Source organism: Eptesicus fuscus, chromosome 5, assembly GCF_027574615.1.
Source record: "Eptesicus fuscus isolate TK198812 chromosome 5, DD_ASM_mEF_20220401, whole genome shotgun sequence".
Classification (NCBI taxonomy): domain Eukaryota; kingdom Metazoa; phylum Chordata; class Mammalia; order Chiroptera; family Vespertilionidae; genus Eptesicus; species Eptesicus fuscus.
Genome location: NC_072477.1, coordinates 70,473,416 through 70,497,846, shown reverse-complemented (window position 1 = coordinate 70,497,846; position 24,431 = coordinate 70,473,416).

Sequence of the window (24,431 nt, the reverse complement as noted above, 5' to 3'; positions counted from 1 at the left end):
CAAGGAGAATAACAAAATGCAATTTGAATCAAAGCCTGTGAGGCTTCCTAGACACGCCCAGCCAGAGCCACAAGTAAGAAACCAGGAAGATGCTGACAGCCCACCAACAATGAAACTGCAGGGTCTGCTGCTGGGAGGGCTTCTGCTGTCATCCTCCACTTACCAGACTTCTCCCTCCTCTGTTTTCTGCACATGTTTCCCCACGCTGGAGTTTTCCCTAAGAGAAAAGCAGCTTGGGAGATGGCATCCATAGAATAAAGTAGCCTTGCCTTACTCAAAACTTGGCCCCTGTGTTTCTGTAATTTTGGCTCGGGATTGTCTTTCTATGAGAAGAGCCGGCCTGTGACTGATCCCGATGATGGGAAGTAAAGATGCAATAAAAAAAAATTGTGAAGCTTTCTCTCTCTGCGATGTTAGGTTTTCCTCACCCTCTATCTTTCTGGGTTCTGCTTCTTTAAAGCTGCTCCCAGGAAGAAGCCAGCAATCTCATGTATGTTCATTGTTTGCCTCCTTCAGAGGTTAGAGTTCAACAGTGAGGCAAAGGGTAAAGCTTGCATTGTGGTATTTCAAACATCGATAAAATGGTGAAGGTTACAGTCAACACTCCTGATATCATACAGCCCTGATGGAAAGTCAATGCAGACTATGTTCTGACTGCAATTTGCCTCTACTATATTCACACATAGCAAGAGGTTCTGCTGACAAAACCTGGTCACTAGTTGTGATATGGTCTATGTATATGTATTAACATAAAACAAAATGCTACTCACTTAATGACATTTAAACCCTCAATAACCTGATCCTGGGCTATTTTTCCAACTCTGTTTCTACTACGACTCCTTGTGATTCAGCCACCCTCTCCACTGTTTATTCCCTATGCTTGTTCTGGAATTGCAATCCTTATGCATTTACTCAAATGAGAGTCAGCTTGGCATAATGGAAAGAGCACTGAACTCAGGTAGCCTGAGTGGGAAACATAGTTTAAATAAGTTAAGTGAGTGAGTTCTGGCCGGTGTGCTCAGTGGTTAGAGTGTGGATCCCCACACAGAAAGTTCAATTCTTTTTTTAAAAAATATATTTTATTGATTTTTTACAGAGAGAAAGGGAAAGAGACAGAGAGCTAGAAACATCGACGAGAGAGAAACATTGATCAGCTGCTTCCTGCACACCCCCCACTGGGGATGTGCCCGCAACCAAGGTACGTGCCCTTGACTGGAATCAAACCCGGGACCCTTCAGTCTGCAGGCCGACGCTCTATCCACTGAGCCAAACTGGTTTCGGCGAAAGTTCAATTCTTGGTCAAGGGCATGTGCCTGGGTTGTAGTTCGAAACCCAGCCCCCAGTTGGGGTGCTTGCAAAAGACAACCAGACACATCGATGTTTCTCTCTCTCTCTCTCTCTCTCCACCCTCTTCTCTCCCTTCCACTATCTCTAAAATCAATGGTAAAATATCCTCAGGTGAGGATTAATAAACAAGGCAAGTTAATTATGCAATATAATGTTTATGTAATTTTGAGCCTCTAGTTTAACATCTGTAAAATAAACTTCCCACTGTGCAATATTCTTAAGAGTAATGTAGGAAATGGAGAGAACATACACAGATAAGGCACTCAGTAAAGTCTTCCCATCTTTTCTGAGTATGCATATCTCACTCACCGTTCAAGATGTATCTCAGATTATACTTTTGTGTAAGGTGTCCACTGGTTGCCTCCCCTGGGATGCAATCTTTCCCTCTTCTAAACTCCCAGCTCACTTTGCCCTTGTCTATCATATGGTGAAAATATCTTTCTATTTGTTTAGGATGGGGCCTCAAACTGAGATTCATATTGTGGCATGTGTACAGATAAAGGGCAGAGAACTCCCCTGGGTGTCTGCACACACATGTTGCTCCGCATGGGGGCTACTCTTTGGGCTAGAAAGACGTGTAACCTTGGACCCTTCCCAATTCCCTATGCCCAATTTTGTATTCTGGTGTTCTTTTTCTTGAAGTGGGCCCCAGATTGTATTGGTGTCAGTCCCCACAAAGCCTGATTAGAAACTTGGGAGAACAAGGGAGATAAGGTCAGTGGAGAGACCTAGAGCTGAAGGAGGTCAGTGGAAGAAAGACATCATGAGATTGGGAACAAGCATTTGGGGTCTGGATAACAAAGTGTGGTCTATTTGGAAGTGTGTCCATAATTCATAACTACTCTGGCAATATGAGGATTAGCAGTGATGGAGGTAGGTACCCACAGTACTCTTGAGTACTCTTGGCAAGGCATTCAGCATTCTCTTAATAGACACTGACATTGTTAGCAACTTCTCACCAAGTCAAACACCCCTCTTCAGAGAGATCACCTTTACAAACCCTCCACCAGACTCAGTCTCATCTATCCATATTTGAAACACTTGTCACTATCCAAAATCATCTTATTTACCTTTCCTGATCACATTCTCTCTCTCTCTCTCTCTCTCTCTCTCTCTCTCTCTCTCTCTCTCTCTCACACACACACACACACACACACACACACACACACACAAGTGCTAAGGATTAGGGGCCTTTCCTGTTGTATTCATCACTTATCCCCAGAAGAAAGTGAATACTTGGCTTAGTGGAGATGCTCAATAAGTATCTGGGGAATGAATGATGGTGATACCTTCTTAAGGAGCTTTATAAAAAGAAGATGATGATAAGGGCAGGCTAATGAGGAGAAGGAAAGGCAGGGTAGATGCCTTATAGCAGGGGTCCTCAAACTTTTTAAACAGGGGGCCAGTTCACTGTTCCTCAGACCGTTGGAGGGCTGGACTATAGTTTTTAAAAAAACTATGAACAAATTCCTATGCACACTGCACGTATCTTATTTTGAAGTAAAAAAAACAAAATGGCAAAAACACCTGCATGTGGCCCACGGGCCGTAGTTTGAGGACGCCTGCCTTATAGTAACTGAAGCTCACAACCCAGTTTGTGAACACATGGGAAGTACTCCTCTGGTTTTCCTAGAAATGTCTGGAGTAGGTAGTAGGTAGGAGATTCAGTCATTGTTGGCTAGAGAGGACTGGGAGCAATCTATATATATAAAAGCCCAGTGACCGGATGGCAGAACGACTAGAACAACCTGTGGCTATGACGTGCACTGCGGCAGCCAACCAGCCTGATCCAGGCCACTATCAGGACCCCCCAACCCCCGGCTGGCCCAGCCCCTGATTGGCCCCCGATACCCTGATCGGGGGCAGGGCCAGCTGGCCAATCACCTGTGGTCCCTCCCCACATCGGCTCAGCCCAATGGGTTCCCATCGAAACCAGCTGGCCAGACCCCACCCATACACAAATTCGTGCACTGGGCTCTAGTTATGTTATAAATGTACTTGAGTTATTTTTATGGGTTTTATCTTTTCTTTTAGGGTCTTAGAAGAAGTTGGGACACATCTTAACATTACCCAAAGGACCTAATATAGGGTCTTGCAAAAATTAAAGAATTAAATTTAAATTAAAGAACAAAAAGTTATCTGATCCTGTTCCATGTTAAATAATCTGTGTGTTACAAAACAAACAAACAACAAAAAAACTCCAACATCATAAACTAGAAATTCTCAGTCATTAACGGTGTTGGAATTTTTCAGTACACTGTAAGGTCTAAAGGATTTCTATTGGAAACTCCTAAGAAGGCATCCATTAGAAGGTGAGTCCCTCGCTGTGAAGTCTAAAATATCTCCTTTTGCCACAAAATGACATGGTACACAAACTCAAAGAAGTAAATCTGGTAACTTAGCAATCCCAAACATTTACAAAAATGCAAGTCAGGCCCATCAATAATTATTGGCAAATTGTACACCATGCAAATGCTTTGCAACCATTCAAAAGGAGGTCTGTTGTGAGTGGCTGCCTCAGTTGCCCTAGCTGGAAGTTTCTCTCAGTCTCTTGGGTTTTGTTGAGTTGGTCTGATGGGACATAAAATTACACGGCAGGCCTAGTGAATGTGTAGTTTACCTGTTCATGCTCTTCCAGCAGGGTCTTCCACTGGGTGTCATGCCGAGTTAGCCTAGTTAACAAGCTGCAGAAACCAGAATTATTTACTAGAGAGTCTCCCTCAAAAGACAATCAATAACTTTAAAAGGGGGGAGGAGGGGCAGGGAATCTGGAAATTTGTGGTAATCCAATTTTTTAAATTTACTCTTTTATGATCATGTTTATGAAGGAGTTTTATATTACACACAGCTAATGTATTTTTTTTCAGAATTAGTTTAAAAAACTCCTTAAAGTCTATTTGAATGTGAGTGCATATGGTTTTTTAAAAGAAAAAAAAGGAGGGAAGAAGGGTGAGAGAGAAAATGAGAGAGAAGCAGAAAGACAGGAAAATTGAACATATGTGCACAATGAGTAAGAATTGGTGGAAAAGTTAATACTAAGTGACTTGTCCTTTATTTTGTGAATCTGAGTGATGCCAAAATGGGCAGGCAAAATAATTGCATGATGTGGCAATTAATAGTTTAACTAGAGATAAAAGGGTCAACTTCGTTTTCTAATTGACCTGATTAGGAAAGAAAATAAAAATCTCAAATTGCATTACAATTAAATTTGAATGCAATTTTATACTCTCTACACTTAGCAAAAAAAAAAAAAAAAAATTATTTAGTCTCCAGAAGATCTCAAAAATAAAATGTATTCTAATTCTCCTTCTGCTGTCTTCCATTCTCCTGTACAAGGAGCTTACAGTTGGAGCCAATTTGTTTTGCCATTCACAGTATTTCAAATTCTTGGAGACAAGAGGTTTTTTCTGCCAAGATTCACACCAAAGCAACTTGATAGTCTTGCCCAAGAAGGATCGAATGAGAAAGCAGACAACAATGAGAATGGTGCAATGTGCCCTTCTCCGCAGCCAGTCAAGTGCAAAGAAATCTATGCTGTTGCACTTGTGAGTCTTTTCAAATGTGCAGAGAAAACAGCTGAGCACAGAGCTTCTGGGCTGGAGCTCCGCCTCACTAGCCATTTGTTTTCCATCTAAAACTCTGGAGGGGAGAAAGAAAAGGCAAGCATTGCCATCCCACCCCTCCTTTTTAAATGGGGTAGCCCAAGGCTAATAAGCTAAGCAACTTGTTTTGGCTAGACACTCCTCATCTCCATATGGAATTGCTTGTGTGAGTTGTTGGATTATTATGTGGTCAAAGGGAGGATGTCAGACCAAAAAAAAAAAAAAAAAAAAAATCTCAGCACTTTCCTTTTCTCTCATATAAATCCGCTTTCAAGGCTAAAGTCCTGCATGAATTGCCTAAATTTGTTGACATCACAGAACATCACATAAGCAACATATTTAATAGGTTTGAAGGCATGCCTCTTAAATTAGGCTAAATTTGCTGATAAATCCACCATATCTAAATCTGCCTACTCTAAACCTCACCTGGGGCCGTCTTTATAAAGAAGGCATATTTTCACTGAACCAAACAAAATCTTAATTACATATTTGCTTACCATGGACCACCATTTGGCTTCTGTTCCTGACAAAAGGTGGGAAGTGAGTGGGTTGATGTGGTCTATTTCACAGAAATCGATCTGAAGAGATATATAAAAGGGGGAGAAACACTCCCAAATTTTCAGGTAAGGTTAGGTAATTTTGAGTTTAGCAGACTTGGTTATTCGGCATTCTTTATACCATGTCTAACTAGGGAAATGTATAAAAAATATATAAATATATAGTTTTCTAATAAGAGATTAATCTGCGATGGGTCTCGTCAATGATTCAGCAGGCTTCTGTGACAGGCACTGTTAATTCATTCACTCATTCATTTAACCATCTATTCGGAAAACACACATTGAACAGTTTCTACATGCTAATCACTGAGCTAGGTACTGGGGATATAAATATAGTCATGGTACCATCAAGTCCATTTCCAGTGTGTGTCTGCTTTGCCTACTCAGACTGAGTAACTACCCATGATGCCAAATTCTCAGAGAGATTCTATATAGTCAAGGGCCACTGCTATACATTTCATCTTCCATTTCAAAGCTCAGAAAAATGTGCAAGTGTACATGTAGATCATGAGATAGGTGTCCACACATTTTTTTTCTGTTTTGCTGTGCAAACATTTTGCATGAAATATATGCTACATAGAGAAAAAGTGCAAAAGTATTTGTACAAGTTAATAAGTAATTGTAAAGCAAACACCCATATGCTGGGGTTCTTGTCCCATCATTACAAAGGGTTCAGCAATCTGGAGAAAGGAGCTGATGCGTAGATTCAAGAAGGAGTCCAAAGAAGAAAGATAGTTTTGGAAGGCATTGGGGGTCAGAAGAGCTTCAGCTAAAGGAGCTAAAGCCTACCCCTTGACTCAGGACCCCGTGCTATTTATTAACACAATTTGTCCTAAGGCAAGGTGGAGATAATACACTTCAAAGGGCAGGGTTTACAGAAGCATTGTCAGATTGGGGAATAGCCTACAGCTGTTCAGGTGTTTGGCTAACAGGAGGCAACAACATGTAGATTAAGAAGCCCTGAGCTGTCTGGCAGTAGACAATCATCCTATTCAGGTTTGGGGAAATGTCCTATTCAGGTTTGGGGGAGATGCTTTTTAGCCATCTCAGATAATTCAGCCCTGCTGACATGCTGGAATTGGCTTCTGGCACCCATAAACTCCACTCAGGCTGAGATAGAACATTATGAACTCCATAGAAACAACCTCTCTCCTCCATGTGTCCCTTCAGAATCAAAACCCCTTTATTCCTCTAGAAGTGGCCATAACCCTGACTTTTGAACTTTACATGAATAGAATCATACTGTATGTTTTCTTTTGCATTTGCTACTTTTGCTTAATAATATATTTTTAAAATTAATCCAGGATGTTGCATGTAGTTCTAGTTTGTTTATTTTCATTGCTGCATAGTATTTCATTGTATGAACTTAATATAATTTATTTAGCTATCCTACTGTTGGGTTGCCTCCAGCTGTTTGACTATTACAAATATTGCTATTAAGAGTGGAATTGTTGAATTATAGCGCATGCTTAGAGTCAACTTTAATATATGTTACCAAACTGTATTTAAAATTGAATGAATCAAATTTACATTCTGACACAGCTTGAGATTTCCTATTGTTCAAATGCTCACCAACATTGGTATTGTCAGACTTTTAAATTTTTAACAAATCTGAAGGGTGCAATTTGTTTTCTTACACCACCTTTCAAAGGTTGTGTAATTCTACTAACCATATTTTTTTCTCTAAGCCATTGGGAATGTATTTTTGTACATGACATGTGAAGACTCCAGTTTTATTTCTTATATGGATGCCCAATTCCCAATGTTCCATATATGGAAAGCCCTTATTTCTCCACTGATCTGCCATGTCACATCTGTCATATATCAAGTGTCCATCCATACATTAATCCCTTTATCTGCCCTCTCTTTTTCAATTCCTTGCCAATTGTTTTAAATCTTGATATCTAGAATAACAGGTTCCCCTACCTTGTCTTCCTTCTTCAACATCTTAGATACTCTTAGCCCTTTATATTTCCATATATATTTTAGATTTAGCTGTCAAGTCTAAAAAAATCCTCCTGGAATTTAATTGATTTTACATTTGAGGGAGCTATATAAAAGCCTCAGAGTCTATGCCCCACTTCTGGACAAAGCTGGAAGCCAATCACACCTCTAGAAGGCCCAGTAGGGATGGGCTAAGGACTTGGCTATGGCCGCCTCACAGTGTAACTCCTCATGCCTTCATTCTCCCACAGGGGATGATCCCAAGAGTACTCCTCAGTAAACACCCGAAGTACAAACCTATCTCTGAACCTGCTTCTCATTGAAGCCAATCTGACACACACAGATTAAACACAATCAGATTTAAGTTTTTTCCCTCTGCCCGTCATGCTATATCTAACTCTAAAATCCATGGAGTTTCTGAATACCGTATACTCCATCAGGAAATACTATACAATACTGCTCCTTGTCAAGGAACAAACTGCAGCAAAATAAGATGCAGAATGGGCTAAATTCCACAAACATCACTAACTTGACTATCCACCTCATCATGCAGAAGCTGCTCACAAAGATTGGCAATGTTTGCTCCAAACCAGAACCAATACATGATGTTGCTTCTTTGATAGCCATATCCCAAGCATCTGGAAATCAAGCAATGAATGAACATAGGGGTGCTGGCTCTGACTTGTCCACGTAATGATTCATTAATAACCTTTTACGCATCCTTCTAACTCTTTATTCTACCAATGTAGAAGTTTAGTACCCCTGAGATGTATGCTTCCATCATGGATCACTGATAACAATGATAAGCTAAGAGGGGAACCTAGCAATTACAGTGTAGTACCAAAAGGCAGACGGTGAAAAGAAAGGATGTAATACTGGCTAGGAGGCTAATCCTAATTGTCAAGGGAAACATTTTATAATGAACACACAATGGGAATTGTTTAGTTGGAACCAGCAGATTTCTGAAATACCTCTTTATGTGATGACATCTAGTGATAAGAAGTTAGTGAAAGTTACCGCAACGCTGAACAAGCAGGACTATCATGCTGCAATAGCCTTTAAATAAATACTGTTGCTGCTCAAGTACTCCAGGGTCACCTTTTGTTGCCTGAAACAAGAATCTTGACAGAATTGTGTATACTAACACGATAATAAAATGACTCACTGGGCTCAAAATGTAAAAATATGATAAACTTTTCCTACTTAATTTATAGAACAAAAATCTTTAGGTTAACTATATTAGATGTGCCAGAAATGCTGAGGTTAAGATCACAATTTTGACCCTGTTTTACATAACTTCCCCGGATCGAGTTACAGTCCCCAGAGTTTTACTAATTTGTCCAAATTCACTTCTATCCTCATACTGCTTAACATTCCTAAATGGATTCCAAAATAATATATTTTCTCTCTTTTTAAAAAACTTTTTGTAAATTTACTACTTCTTAACCTTTCTAACTTCTTATATATCATTATCTGATAATGAAAGTGTACATTACAAAGTGATAGTTTATTTAAGTGGAAAATATGTCAGCAACCGCATGTAAGCAACTAAAATCTTTATTTTTCCTCAGAGGCAAAGGTTTTCTCAGTATTTACTGAAACATGCAGATATCAGATAACTGTCTCAGGCCCAATAATCATCAGCGACAGAGTAGATTATCCCTGTGCTAATCATTCTATTCCCAGCCAAATGGTTTGTTAATTTACCTGATGGCCAGTGCTCTGATTATGATCTCTTGACATATGCTTGAATTTGATGAAATTCTAATCATTGTTATACATTAGATAGTTAATTTACTGAGCATGCTGTTATAAAATTCCCTACTCTAAAACTCTATTTTCAAGTTAGTGGGTCATAAGTTTAAGGTCTGATATTGGTAGTAGATATTCTAAATTTAAACCAAATTGACAAACTAGATGTTGATAAATCACCAGGATCCAGTGACCTCTGTCTAACAACTTTTGGGGAAAACTCACAGGGAAATTATTGAACTCGTGGATCAGTCTATAACCTGTCATTCTAAAGACTCTGGGCCAGAGGTCAGTCAGATTGCTAATGTAATCACACCTCTTGGTGCAGAATGTTTGAAGTAATAAGTGATTTCATTAATGGGACTGTTTATAAAATAAATACATAATAGTCAAGCAGTCTTCTGTTAAACTGTGAGTAAGTAGTTATTCTATTTAATATGAGGAAAATCACCAAAAACAGCACCCACCTAAAAATAAAACAACCAAAAAACCTAATGGCCCAAAGAATGAATAAAAAAATGTGGATTTATAGAAATAAAGTCCCCTTTAAACAACAAAACACTATCATCTTATGTCAATTCTGAAATTTATAAGTATAGTCCAATTCCAAACAAAAGACAGTTATAATATTTTATTAAATAGCCAGAATAATTATTTTAATAACAATTTTACTAAAGTATATTTTACATATTTACTCATTTCAAGTGCACAATCCAATGATTTTAGTTAATCTTACTGAATGGTGAAGCCATGGACCTAAGTCAGTTTAAAACATTCCATCACCCTAGTAAGATTCCTCATGTTCATTTATTCCTCATGTTCATGTTCAATCAATTCTCTTTTCAACCCTCCCCTCAGCCTCCATGTAGCCACTAATCTACTTTCTGTCTCTATAAATTTGCCTTATCTAGACATTTCATATAACTGTAATCATACATTATAAGATCGTGAGTCTGACTCTTTTCACTGAGTATGTTTTAGAGGGTCATCCTCGATGTAGCATGTGCCAATAGTTTATTCCTATTAATTGCTGAATAATATTTCATTGTCTGAATATAGATACCAAAATAACTGAGATTACCATGTTAAAAGAGCCAACTTCTTTTACAATTGTAAAAGATGAAGGAATCATCCGAATGACATTATCAATTTATAATAAAATAAACAATGTAATATTATTACAGGAAATGCCAAACATAGCAATGGAGAAAATTATAATATTTAGACCTAAAATGCAGTATTAATAAAAACTTAATATATGGTAAGAATGGCACCTCAAATCAGTGAGTAAGAGAATTGATTAATCAGTAAGTGGTATTCAGACAACTGGCCATAATAAAAGTAATCTTAAATTCTAATTGCATATCTGAAACCATACAATGAAATTAATCCCAAATGGTTTAAATATTCAAATATAAAAAGTGACACACCATATACACAATAGGTGAATATTTATACATAGCCTCACAGAAAAGGTAGACACCATAAAGCAAAAAGCTTAATACATCAAATTTTTGAAACATATGCATGATCTAAATCATATAAACAGTAAATGACAAAAAGAATAAATATTTACCAACTATAAATGCCTATAAATGGTTCCTACTTCAACATATAACATTTAAAAAGTGCTTGCAACACACTGAGAAATTCAACCATAATGCAAAATATATTAAATAACTATACAAGTAAATAAGCAAGAAATGACAGAAAAAGAGCCAGTAGGAATAATTTCAACCTTATAGTGAAAGTGCAAAGTAGGACCATAATGAAGTATGTATGAAATAAAATTTAATATTGGAAAGGATTTTTTAATGCTAATCCCTAGAATTATCCAGGATGTGGGCAACACCCACTCTCATATTTTCTTGGTGATAGTGTAAACTGAGACAACCTCTATGAAGGGCAAGCAGGAAAAACTGCACAAAAGCTATAAAATGATGCATATTGTCACGAGCAATTCACTCCTGGTATCCTAGGGGAAGTTTACAATATCAAAATCGAAAAGCACTAGAATACCTAGCAATAAGAGATTACTCAATACATTATAATAAATGCATAACTTTAATTTTCTTCAGCTAGCAAAATGATGAGACAGCATTATGTGGAATGACATGAAACATTGCTAAAATATTATTTTTAAAAAGCAGATTTTAGAATAGCTTTTGTTATATGATCCCATTTTTGTTTTAGAAAACGAAATAGAACTTTTCAAAATAGAGATAAGTGGTAGTGAGAGACTGAATTAGTAGTGATTATGATCATCATAACTCTTACTGATGGGAAGATAATGAATAGATTTAGATTAAAATACAAAATTATTTGGCTCATTTGTATTTTCCATATTTTCTACAAGAGACAGGTATTACTTCTATCAACAACTGTTATTTTTAATAAAATATTATTTAAAAGTATATTAACTATCTTGGCTAAGTGAAATCATAGTAAATAATTAGCTTAATGAGAGTTGTATTAGCAGTATAATCAAAGCCTTCCACTGGATATCGCATCGGGTGTAAATAAGCATATAAAAAGAGATTCATTTAAATTTAAAAATATATTTAGATAGAATTGTACATCAATGATCTTGTTCTTACCTCTTTTTGCTCTTCCTGTAACTGGCTCCCACCCATGGATTTTTACTATATTCTTCTCCGCCATTTATTTGCCCGAGTTTTCACAATGATGGATTCAGTTTCCTCACTGAGAAAACCAATAGGAAGAAAATCTTTCAGCCCTGACTCCCCTCAGATTATTCCCCTCTCTCGTTCTTTCCATCAAACTTCTTGGAAGAATGTGCCCCGCGTTCTGCTGACTTCTACAGCTTGTATTCATTCTCAGCCCTTTGCAGTCTGGCCTCAGTCCCAAATGTTCTGAAGCACCTTTTGTCACCAAGTTTACAAATGCTCTTCTAAATGCCAAATACTTTCCAAAAGCTCTTTCCAGGCCTCCAGGGTACCGACCTTCTCTTAAACATTTACATTCCCCACAAGCCCCAAGCACAGTCTTTTTGGTAAATTCACCTCTGGGGCCAGACATCTTTCTAGTGACCAGAGATACAAACCAGCAACAGAGGAAGAAACAGAAAGCATCCCTGCTCGAATTGAGTTTGTATGCAGTAACCTCAACATCTCCTTTGTTGTGCTGTAATTGCCTCCACTTATCTCTCCTGTTATGCAGAGGATTAAATGAGATAATATATATAAAACATCTGGCACACAGACTGTAATTCAAACTAAGAGCTTGCATTTCAAAAATGTTTTAACTTGGGAATCACACTTTGTTGCCACCTACCTGACTGACCCTACCATGTTTCTGTTTTATATCTAATTTATTTAATGCTTTCCTATGTTTCAGCACAGAGTTGGGTCCTGGCGCTATAGAGATAAATACTAGACAATCTTTGCCCTCAGAGGGCTCACTGTCATGTTGATGGCAAAAGAAGAGTTATAATGCAGCATAAGAAACCTGGTTACAGCCCTAGCCAGTGTTGCTCAGTGGGCTGGGCAATATCCTAAGCATCGAATGGTTGCTAGTTCAATTCCTGGATTGTGAGCTCAATCACTGGTAGGGGGTGTGCAAAAGGCAGCCGATCGATGTTTCTCTCCCTTCCTTTCTCTCTAAAAATCAGTTTTAAATATTTCTTGAAAGAAAAAAGAAGTGTGATTATGGAGTAATCCATCTTACAGATATGAGCTGATGCTTAAGCTTTTAAAATCTAGTGAACTCTCAAACACACACACACACACACATGCGTGCGTGCCATTGTATCTATATAAACAGGCATATACATAATATGAGTATTTAGATCAGCATCTTCAATAATACTTGGAAGAATCTAAGGTATAAACAGATGCACATATCAAACATTTTAGCATAAATAAATGTACCACCCAAAAGAGCAAAATAAATTTTCAGCCATGATATGAGTCACCAGTACTGAAAACAGCTAGGTTTTTCATTCAAGATGGCAATTCGGAAGATATACATAGAATGACAATGGAAAAATCACAAATACCAATGTGCATATTTGTAGGATTTTAGATACTTTATTCCTTCAGGATTTCTAAGGTTTTAGAGAAGCAGAATTTAGAGGGATTATGTCTGCCATGTCTGCATTCAGAGTGAAACATTACAACCTGTTTAACAGCTATAATGACAGTATATTTAGAGACATGAATAGTTGAAGATACATAAATCTAATATTTTTTGAAAACTCAATAGGCTTAATACTATTTATTCTAAAGGGAAAAGGAAAGTCTTTCTCAAATCCTCATGACTATTTTGTACCCCGTCAGAGAAATTTCAGTTACTTCCTGGGCCTAAGGCTGATAATAAGTTTTTCTTTACACTCCAACCATGAGATAGATTACTCAGCACGGCCATAATTTGGCAGATAAAACACATCAGCAATATACACATGTGTGCAGGTGTGTGTGTGGGGGGGTCACATACGTGTGTAGGTACAGGCAAACGTGCCTAAGTTTCCTGAGGACAGAGCCTGGGTCTTATTTTTCTTTATATCCTCAGTACTTTTCTCATAGTAGGCACTTATTAAAAGTGAATCAATAATTTAGCAAGTGAATAGATGGGTGAATATACAACTGGTATGTGTGGCAAGGAAGATATAGTGCTCCATCACTTCGATATTAAAATAAACATGAATTCAACCACATGTGGGTATCTTAGTAAAAGCCATAGGTATGAGAGAGAGAGAATGGGGTCTAACAAGCCTGAAATATTAGCTGCCTCTAGGAGTTTCTTAAATTTGCAGCACTGATTAAACCAAGCCTTTGTCTTTCATACATTCAGTTATAATTCAGGGATGACTCTCAATCTACTTTATGTATGGGTACCATCATTGGTTTCCACAAGTACATTTTGAAAACAAATAAGCATCTTTGTTGAATAGATTTTATCTTTCACCATGGTTTCCCTTTTCCACATTTTTGAACTTTTCTCTCTTTTCCACATTTCTAACTTTGCAAAGATGGACAGAACATTTTAAAATACATTTGTAAAAATAAATCAAAAAAGGTTTTTGCTACCATCAGTATAAATTAAACTTTTTAAAACACTAATTTGTTGAGCATTTAGCTTCACGATGTCTGCTGAAGTTAGTTTCAACTTGATTGTCATCACTGACTTAGAAGAGAACTTTCCAGAAACAATGGCTACAAGTGAGGAGAAGGAGGACAAAAAGATAAGAAAGACTATGAACAAGAAAAAAGTGGAAAATGCCTTGAGCATTACTCAGTGCCCATCTGTCTAGCATGACTCAATTATATGCATGAAAACATGTGTGGTTTGTAGGATCATTAACGAGAAAGCAGTGGCTCTTTAAGATTCCAGCCGTAAACAGTGTGTAGGAGACTTTCTGCATATCTTCCAGGAATCATTAGAACAAAAGATGATGCTTTTTAAAAACTCAGACATCACTGGGGATTTTTCAAGATTTACTTGAGAAACATAAACTGTGAGGTAGTCAGTTTGCAATTAGTCCAAAGCCAGTGAGTTTAAGTTTATTGAGTTCTGTACATTACATCTACCAAGGATGCTGGCAGCACTGATTCTGTCCCTGTGAAGGCTACAGCTGTCACAAAGCTCCAGTGACATGTCATCGTCTCCTGTTATCATCCTGGCTGCCCGTGTGCCTGTATTTCAAACCACCTCCTCGCCTTGCCAACCTGGCCACCTGGAGCGGTGATGTTGCTTTAGTATCACATTTGAACCCAAGGTGGAGAGCAAAACGAGCCCTCATCCATGGACGGTTTCGCTTGGATACAAAATACCAGCTCAAATAAAATGGCACTACGAACAGCACACATCACTGTAAACAAATACTGCCTCCTCGCCTGGTGTAAAACATCCACAGATAAGACTAAGACTATCAAGCACAGCTTTGGGACATTCTTTTGTCCCCTTCATCTTTAAGCTCAGAGCTCAATCCAATTATCCACCAATTTAGGTTCTGTTTCTGATTTATGTACACTAGGGTGGGAGGGTTGTTGTTCTAAAAATATTTTTGGTATGATAAGTGGAAAATGTCAGCTCATAAGCTAAGATTACCTCCAAATAAATGTGTTAAACAAAATCCACAAGCTATGGCTGCAAGGACACTTGGCACAGAAGAAAGTTGAAATATGTTTTATCATAAGGAATTGAGATTATTAATAAGATTATTTACATTCTCACCATTTAGGTTGAGAATGTCCAATTTGTGCATTTTCCACCAATTTATTCTGTTAAGTGTAAAGTATTTGCCCAGAAAAAGCATTTCTAAAAGATTCTTGAAATTGCCTTCTGTAGTCTCCTTCCTCACTGTAGCTAAATATAAAATCCGTACACTGTGTAACTAAAATGCTAGATTCTTTCCATAATTCATATTGATTTTTGCATAAAATGCCTATTCTGAGCTGAGAACTACATAATCAAACACAACCATCAGTTTCTGATGCTAAACAAAATTATCCCTTTGGGGGGATTTATTCACACCTTCTCTGGAGATAAAGAAAAAAAAATAATCATCACACTTCCTGAAACATTATAGCTTTACATTAGATAAAATAGACACCTCTATCTGGAGTCAATTTCCATGTCAGGTAAATCAAACAGTCATAGCTCCACAGTAAAGGACTAAATTTCATCTGTAAGTCAAATTTCTAGACAGTTCCTGAGGCTTTTTCAAGCCTTCAAATATTCAGAGAAGAAGGTGGTCATGAAGGAGCTTATAAAAAACAACTAGTAGCCCGTTTGCACGAAGATTCGTGCAATAGACCTTCATTCACCTGGCTGCCTGCACCAGTTTTCTGCCGGCACCGGGGACCCAGGCCTTGGCTGTGGCCACCGCCTTCTGCCTTCTTTCAGGGTCCGGGCTTGGCCCCGGGCGGTGGCCTTGGGCTCGGCTGCACCCAGCGTCCCTGCTACCAATCGCAGGAGCCGACCCCCAGTGGTTTCCTGCGATCGGCGCAGGCTCCCCGCTGGCGCCCAAGGCCGGGAAAGCCTCGGGCGGCTTTCCCGGTCCTTGGGCTCCGCCACACCCCAACGTCCCTGCAATGGTTTCCTGGTGGGCGTGGTTGATGGGCGTGGTCTGGTTGGTGGGCGTGGCTTGGGCGTAGCGAAGGTGCGGTCAATTTGCATATTTGTCTATTATAAGGTAAGATGTTTGCCCTAGCTGGTATGGCTCAGTGGATAGAGCATGGGCCCCAAGCATCAAAGGGTTGTAGGTTCAATTCCCAGTCAAGGGTACATTCCTGGGTTGCAGGCTTGATCTCCAGCATAAGGGAGGCAACCAATCGATGTGTCTCTCTCACATCAATGTTTGTCTCTCTCTCTCATTATCTCATCTCTCTCCCTCCATCCTTCCCTCTTTTCCATTCTCTCTAAAAATCAATAGAAAAAATATCCTCGGGTGAGGATTAACAAAACAAAAAAAAACAAAAAAGTTAAGGTTTTTTCTAGGGATAGTTTCTCTAGTATTAGCCCGATGCTTTCCCTTTCATGTTTGTCCTTCCCTAAAACAAACCGAGGCTGCCAAATTAATCTCCAGGAGAATTCCTCTTCTCAGAAGGTGTACTCCTTCCTAAAACCCTATCGCTTCTTTTCTTTCCCACCCTAAGTCACTTTGGGGAACAATACACAAGTCATCTCTTCCCACTCCCCTCAATACAACCCCCCTTCACTGGGCACACCTCCATGGCCTTTCCTCCCTTCGTGGTGCACCTCAAACAGCTTTGACACTTGCTGTCCTTCCCTCTCCCTGAAAAGCTTGTCCCCCTACATTCTAATCGGGGCTTTGTCACATTGTTTAAGCTTTAATGTCCCCCTCCCAGAGAGGCCTTCAAAGTGATCACCCAGCAAAGTGACCTCCCTTTGTTTCATTGACTTGATAATATTCATCAAGATGGGAAACTACGTTGCCTATTTGTTTCCTTGTTTATTATCTGCCTCCCCATGGCCCACTGGACTATAAGTTCTATGAGAACAGGGCTTGTGGCTGTCCTCTGTCATTTTCTAGGTCACCATCAGTGCACAATCCATGTTCAATAGACTGGAGACAGAAGCAGATGCTGTTTTGTCTGGGAGAAAAATATTATATTCTTGGGCTCCTATTTCTCCTTTCCCCAACCTCTTTGCTTCCTCATGCAGATCAGGAATTTTCGTCTTTTACCAGCTGAATTGCTCAGACATCCTCAAACCACCTGACTTTCATTTAGTCTCCACAAAATGAATTCTAGGTCCCCACCATGCATTCCATCACTTCCCTACCAAATAGATATCCCCTGATTCCCTGAGGAATTTCCCTTCCTTTCAAGAAGCACACAGGGCCTGCAAGGTTACTAAACACGAATGCAAGCATCATAGCCGACAACTTCTACATATGGCATCAAAACAGCCACAGCCACTTGTCTAAATGATATCATATCTCCCGGCGGCTGGATTTTGCTTTGTTAACTTTAAAATGAGAGGCAGGTTTAAAGATTAACAATTTGCTTGGATAAAGGAAAAGGGAAAAATATAATTAATCATTTGCCTGTCCTCCAACACTAGTTTACAAAACCATGGTGCAACTTTATTGAGCTCAAAATTGAAGGGTGGCAAGGTTAATATGTAGCTTTAGACCTCACGGTTTCATTAACAAACACATTACAGGCTGTAAAGCTGAACTGACATTAATGCTAGGCCCAAACAAAGTAAATAATTACTGGCTTGGCAAATGAGGAAGTACTTGCAGAGTTTGTTTACATTGGATTTTTGGAAAATTCATGTTGGCAACAAGTCAAATCCAGTTTGACTAGTAATTGTGACAATTGCTCACAGATGCTGCTGGAAGAACAACAAAAGAATGGATTTATGGCTTTTCTCTCCCCCTACATTTTCCCCCTTTGTTGCCTTTTTTTTTCTTTACCATTTTGGATCAATAAAGAACTTGCAGCCACAAAGATAAGTGGGTTACATGGCAGATGGGCCTTGGAATGTTTAAAAATCTCATGTTGCATTTTGTCTCTTGGCCCTAGATTGGAAAAGACACAGCTGCATCCAAGCTGCAGTCATAAAATCCATGCTCCCTGAAAATGCTGTGGGTCCCCTCAATAGAACAGAGTTGAGATGAAGCCTATTTAGAAATTTTCCAATAGAAAGACTGGACCGGTTTGCACTGTTAACAAGCCACTGAGTTCATAAGACTTCAGGAGAAAATTCTGGCTGACTAGGACCCATTTCATTTTCTCGGGCTAGGTTGGAAAAGTATAAACAGGAGTCAAGGAATAAAACAACTCACCAAACTGGAAAATAGTTCTGCAGTATTGAGGTCTGTGACTTATACTTTGAAACAATTTTGGTTTCCCTCATCAAAGATCAGAATTTTGCCAAGTAAAAGCTAATACCACACACACACACACACACACACACACACACACACACACACACTCTATTCTTTCTAAACACTTGAATCTAAATCTCTTTATTCTTGGAAGATAGTATATCAATGATTTTAAGTATAAATGTAAAGCCTGGATCTTCCTAATTTTATTTCTACTAACTTCAAATGGTAAGAGCCAGAATATCCTGGGATTTTATAGTGCTTAACTGAATCATTCAACATGAGAACCTAAAGCCTTCATTATTATTTAAGTGCCTTATCTAGATCCATAATCTTTGCAATATCAAAGCTGTATCCATCGTCTGTTCTAAAACGTTGTTCTATCGTTCTCTAAATCATGTTTCTCTTAATACTCCTTTGGGTGATCATTGAATAAAACTGAATAAAAGTAGATCTTTATACGCTAAATAACTAACGTAGAAAGGACTGTAAGCCCCAGTAGGCCATTTGGTTTCCCTCATCAAAGATCAGTATTTTGCCAACTAAAAGCTAATACTACACACACACACACACACACACACACACACACACACACACACACACACACTACTCTTTCCACTTAAACATTGTGTCCAACTATCAATACCCAAGTCTCATCACCCGGGTTTTCAGATTTTTCTTACCCCTAACCTTGAAACCCTAATTATTCCTTAGGTGAAACTCTTGCTATGAAATTTACCAGCTTTTAGGTGAAATGCCTAAAGCTATAATGTTTTAAATTCTAAAATGTCCTAACTCCCAGATTTCTCCTTGCCTAGACTTCTCTGATGATGGAATTTGGAGGACAAGGGTAGGACACAGGGAAAGGTTGGCTGGAAGCAAAATTCTTTAGATTTACCATCAGAATCTTTGACTCAAGTCTGAATTATCATTGGCCATTAACACACGGCTAGTGACAAATTTCTCTGATGCCCTAAATACACTTGACCTAATAATTACCAGTGAAACTTTCTGATATGCGTTTTAAATTTTAGACTAATTTTTAAGGCCAACATTCAGGGTAACATTCCATACATGACTGAGATCATTATAACAACCTCTTAATTAGCTTTTATGCCTCTAATTTTTTCACTTTTCAAATCTTTCTCCCACATTGAGGTCAGCAACAGATTTGATCATGCTCAGAATTCTTTAAAGGCATCTTTCTGCCTACAGGACAAAGACCAAACGCCCACACATTTCTTTGAACATTGGCACGATCTAACCCCAACCTTGTTTTTGCCATCCCTAACCCTGCCCCATTACCCTCCTACTGTATGCTCCTCCAGGTCTCCTTGGCATTTTCGTAAGATTCCCTGCACTCTACCTAACTGCAGATTCCGAGGCAAGAGAGGGACTTCTCATCTAGACTGATTTCTGAGTGTCTTTACCACTGACCTGTTTTTGCTACCACAAAAAAAAAAAAAAAAAAAAAAAAAAAAACGATGTTCTTTTTTGCAATATCTTTGCCACATTGAAGATTTTGAACATTATTCCAGTGAAATTCCTGGACCTTTAACTTGATACTTACATCATAAAGCCAGATTCTAAGAAAAAAAAAAGTTAAATTATCTTGTTTTTTTAAAGAACAATTTATACAGTATAGATTTGGGAATTTGCTGACTCAATCTTACCTGCTATCTGACCAATACTTTAAGTTATAGACAATGGAACTAGATATTTATATATAAAACAACCATACAATCACAGAATGGTAACTGTTTCTCAGGGTAACATTTGTGGAGTTATAACACTGACCATTAGCTGCACTAAAGTTATATTGTTGAATAACTTGCATGGGGGAAACCAAAATTGCCAGCACAGAAAAAAATGGATACATTAGATGTGAATTTTAGAAGAAGTAAATCCTACCTAATAAAAAGGTAATATGCAAATTGACCGTACCTTCAACACACCCACAAGCCACGCCCACCAGTCAATCAGAGCAAGTATGCAAATTAACCCAACCAAGATGGCTACAGCCACAGAGAGCAAGGTTTCCCAGGTAACAGAGAAAGCCAAGCTTTCCGCCTGCCCTTGCCAGGCCTAAGCCTTCACTCAAGCTACAAAGTTTCAATTATAGAAGGTAAACAAATTCAAACAGAAATGGTGGCAGAGCGGAGCTTGAGAGAGCAGGCCAGGGTTGCTCCCGGCAACAGGGGATGCAAAGCTTTCCACACACCCTGGCCGGGCCCACCCGCTTAAGGCAACAAAGTTTCAATTATAGAAGGTGAATTAACTGCAACAGAAATGGCTGCTGGCCGTGATCATCACTCCAACACACAATATGTCTGCCCCCATGTGGTCAAAGATCCTGCCCCCATGTGGACACAAGATGGCCACCACAAGATGGCCAGCAGGAGAGGGCAGTTGGGAGGCACCCAGCCTGCAAGGGAGGGCAGTTGAGAGGGACCAGGCCTGCAAGGGAGGGCAGTTGAGAGGGACCAGGCCTGCAAGGGAGGGCAGTTGGAGGTGATCAACCCTGCACGAGAGGGCAGTTAGGGGTGACCAGGCCGGCAGAGGAGGGAAGTTGGGGGCAAACAGGCTGGCAGGGGAGCAGTTAAGCATCAACCAGGCTGGCAGCGGAGTGGTTAGAGGGTGATCAGGCTGGCAGGCAGAAGCGGTTAGGGGCAATCAGGAAGGCAGGCAGGCAAGCAGTTGGGAGCCACCGGGATCGGGCCTAAACTGGGCAGTCGGACATCCCTCGAGGGGTCCCAGATTGGAGAGGGTACAGGCTGGGCTGAGGGACAACCCCCCTCCGTGCACGAATTTCGTGCACCAGGCTTCTAGTAATAAAGAAAAAAGTTATAAGGGGAGCACTTAAAATTAGGTATGAATGGTTTCCAGCAGTCACCAACCAGTGGTCCGTGGACCACTGGTGACCTGTAAGGCCTGGAAGGTTGGCAACCTAATCAGTACTATTGATTAAAGCATTTTAAAAATCAATAAAAGAACAATTTTTACTAAGTAGCTTTCAAGAACCTTAGATAAAACCATTTTATTCAGTTCAGAGTTTGGAAGTGTCTGCTCTAACAGGTTGTTCCATTTCTGTTTTAAAAGAACCAAATAACTACAAGGTCAGAGTCTAAAATCAAGTGTTAGTCATCTGCTCTAGTCAATATTTGTTAATAAGTGAGCTATGTTCAAAATGTGCAAATTAATCTGAGAATTATAATGTCCTTTCATTATATTTACTTTATCACATATCTTATAACTTCTATGAAATTGTAAACTCCTTAAGGGAAGCATCTCTGTATTACAAACATCACAAAGTTTAATACTATATTCCTTGTACAAAGTAGGCTAACAATGACTATTTTGAGTTGGATTATACAGCGGGTCCTTGAATGATGTCATTTTGTTATAATGTTGATGAGATGCCATAGGAACTTAATTCTTGTTTATACTAATTAACCTACTGTAAAAATATGTCATTTCCCTTAAAGTCATAGAACCTATTAACAGCATTAAGTGAAGACTTACTCTATTCATTCAAGTAGTCTTTTAGATTTTCTCAGACTTTCTGACTCTGTCCGCCTTTCTTTCAACTAAAGAATATGTTTAAGGTGAGCTACAGGGGGTTGTATGTATGTCTCTTAACCATGTCACTGGGAACCCATTTGTGATAGCTCTACCACATCCACATGACAACAAGCAAATCAAAGACAAAAATTCTGACTGGTTTATTTTCAATTTCCACAAAAAATGTTGAAAATATACTTTCCTGACTCAATACACATCACTACTTGTAATAAGCAGGTGAGTATTATAATAAAACTAGAAGCCTGGTGCACGAAATTCGTGCACGGAGGTGGGTTGTCCCTCAGCCCAGCCTGTACCCTCTCCAATCTGGGACTCCTGGAGGGATGTCCAACTGCCCATTTAGGCCTGATCCTGATGGTATTGGGCCTAAAAGGGCAGTTGGACATCCCTCTCACAATCCAGGACTGCTGGCTCCCAACTGCTTGCCTGCCTGCCTTTCTGATTGCCCCTAACCGCTTCTGCCTGCCAGCCTGATCACCCCCTAACCACTCCGCTGCCAGCCTGGTTGATGCTTAATTGCTCCCCTGCCAGCCTGTTTGCCCCCAACTTCCCTCCTCTGCCGGCCTGGTCACCCCTAACTGCCCTCTCGTGCAGGGTTGATCACCTCCAACTGCCCTCCCTTGCAGGCCTGGTCCCTCTCAACTGCCCTCCCTTGCAGGCCTGGTCCCTCTCAACTGCCCTCCCTTGCAGGCTGGGTGCCTCCCAACTGCCCTCTCCTGCTGGCCATCTTGTGGTGGCCATCTTGTGTCCACATGGGGGCAGGATCTTTGACCACATGGGGCAGACATATTGTGTGTTGGATAAGGTGACCAGATCGTCCTGCTTTTGGCGAGACAGTCCCAATTTTTAACAATTTGTTCTGCGTCCCACGGCGTTTTAAAAAAGTCCCTATCTTTCCAAAAATAGGGACTTTTTTAAAATGCCGTGGGACGCGGGACAAATTGTTAAAAATTGGGACTGTCCCGCCAAAAGCGGGACGATCTGGTCACCTTAGTGTTGGAGTGATGGTCAATCTGCATATTACTCTTTTATTAGATAGGATAAAGGCCTGGTGCACTGGTGGGGGCCAGGTGGTTTGCCCTGAAGGGTGTCCCGGATCAGGTGGGGGTTCCCTTGGGGCGTGGGGCAGCCTGAGCGAGGGGCCTGTGGTGGTTTGCAGGCCAGCCATGACCCCTGGAAACCCTAGCAGAGGCCCTGGTATCTGGAATTTATTTTCCTTCTACAATTGAAACTTTGTAGCCTGGAGCAGAGCCAAGCCTGCTGCTTTCTGTTGCAGTTAATTCACTTTGTATAATTGAAACTTTGTAGCCTTAAGCGGAGGCCTGGCCAGCCAGGGTGTGCAGAAAGCTTTGCTTCCCCTGTTGCCACCGGCAACCCTGGCCTGCTCTCTCAAGCTCCGCTCTGCTGCCATTTCTGTTTGAATTTGTTTACCTTCTATAATTGAAACTTTGTAGCTTGAGTGAAGGCTTAGGCCTGGCAAGGGCAGGCGGAAAGCTTGGCTTTCTCTGTTACCTGGGAAACCTTGCTCTCTGTGGCTGTAGCCATCTTGGTTGGGTTAATTTGCATACTTGCTCTGATTGACTGGTGGGCGTGGCTTGGCTGGTGGGCATGGTTTATGTAGTGGAGTGATGGTTAATTTGCATATTACCCTTTTATTAAAGAGGAAGATGCACTGGGGGAGATGTACTGGTGGAAAAAGCTCCTTACCCAAAACCTATTCTAAAAACTAGTTGGAGTTGTGAAGAACAATCAAATGGGACCTTACCTACTATCTAATTTTGACTAGAGTGGCACAGAGTTAAAAGATGAACTGTGTCTAGCCTGAGCTGGGTAAGACACGAGGTAAAAATTCTAACATTTTCAAAATGTTTTTATTATTTTTAAAATTTTCTTCTCTTCTCTTCTCTTCTCTTCTCTTCTCTTCTCTCTTCTCTTCTCTTCTCTTCTCTTCTCTTCTCTTCTCTTCTCTTCTCTTCTCTTCTCTTCTCTTTTCTCTTCTCTTTTCCATTACAATGGTTTCTTCCTTGCAACACTGTATCTGTTAGTCTCCTAGCAAAAAAATATCCAATATTATGGTTCTGTCTTGAGCCATGTGCCTATCACTAATGCAATCATTAGAACAGGGGACTGGAGGTCTCTGATTGGCCACCTGGTCCTGAGCCCACTACTGAGATAATAATGGTGCTGGTGGCACCATGGCTGGCATTCCCACCAAGCCCACATGGGAAAAGTTAGCCAAAAGAAAAGTGGATTTCCATAATCAGAGAGGAAGGTAGGCAAAGCAACAGATGTCTCTTACAATCATCCAGGTATATTGTCGTTTAA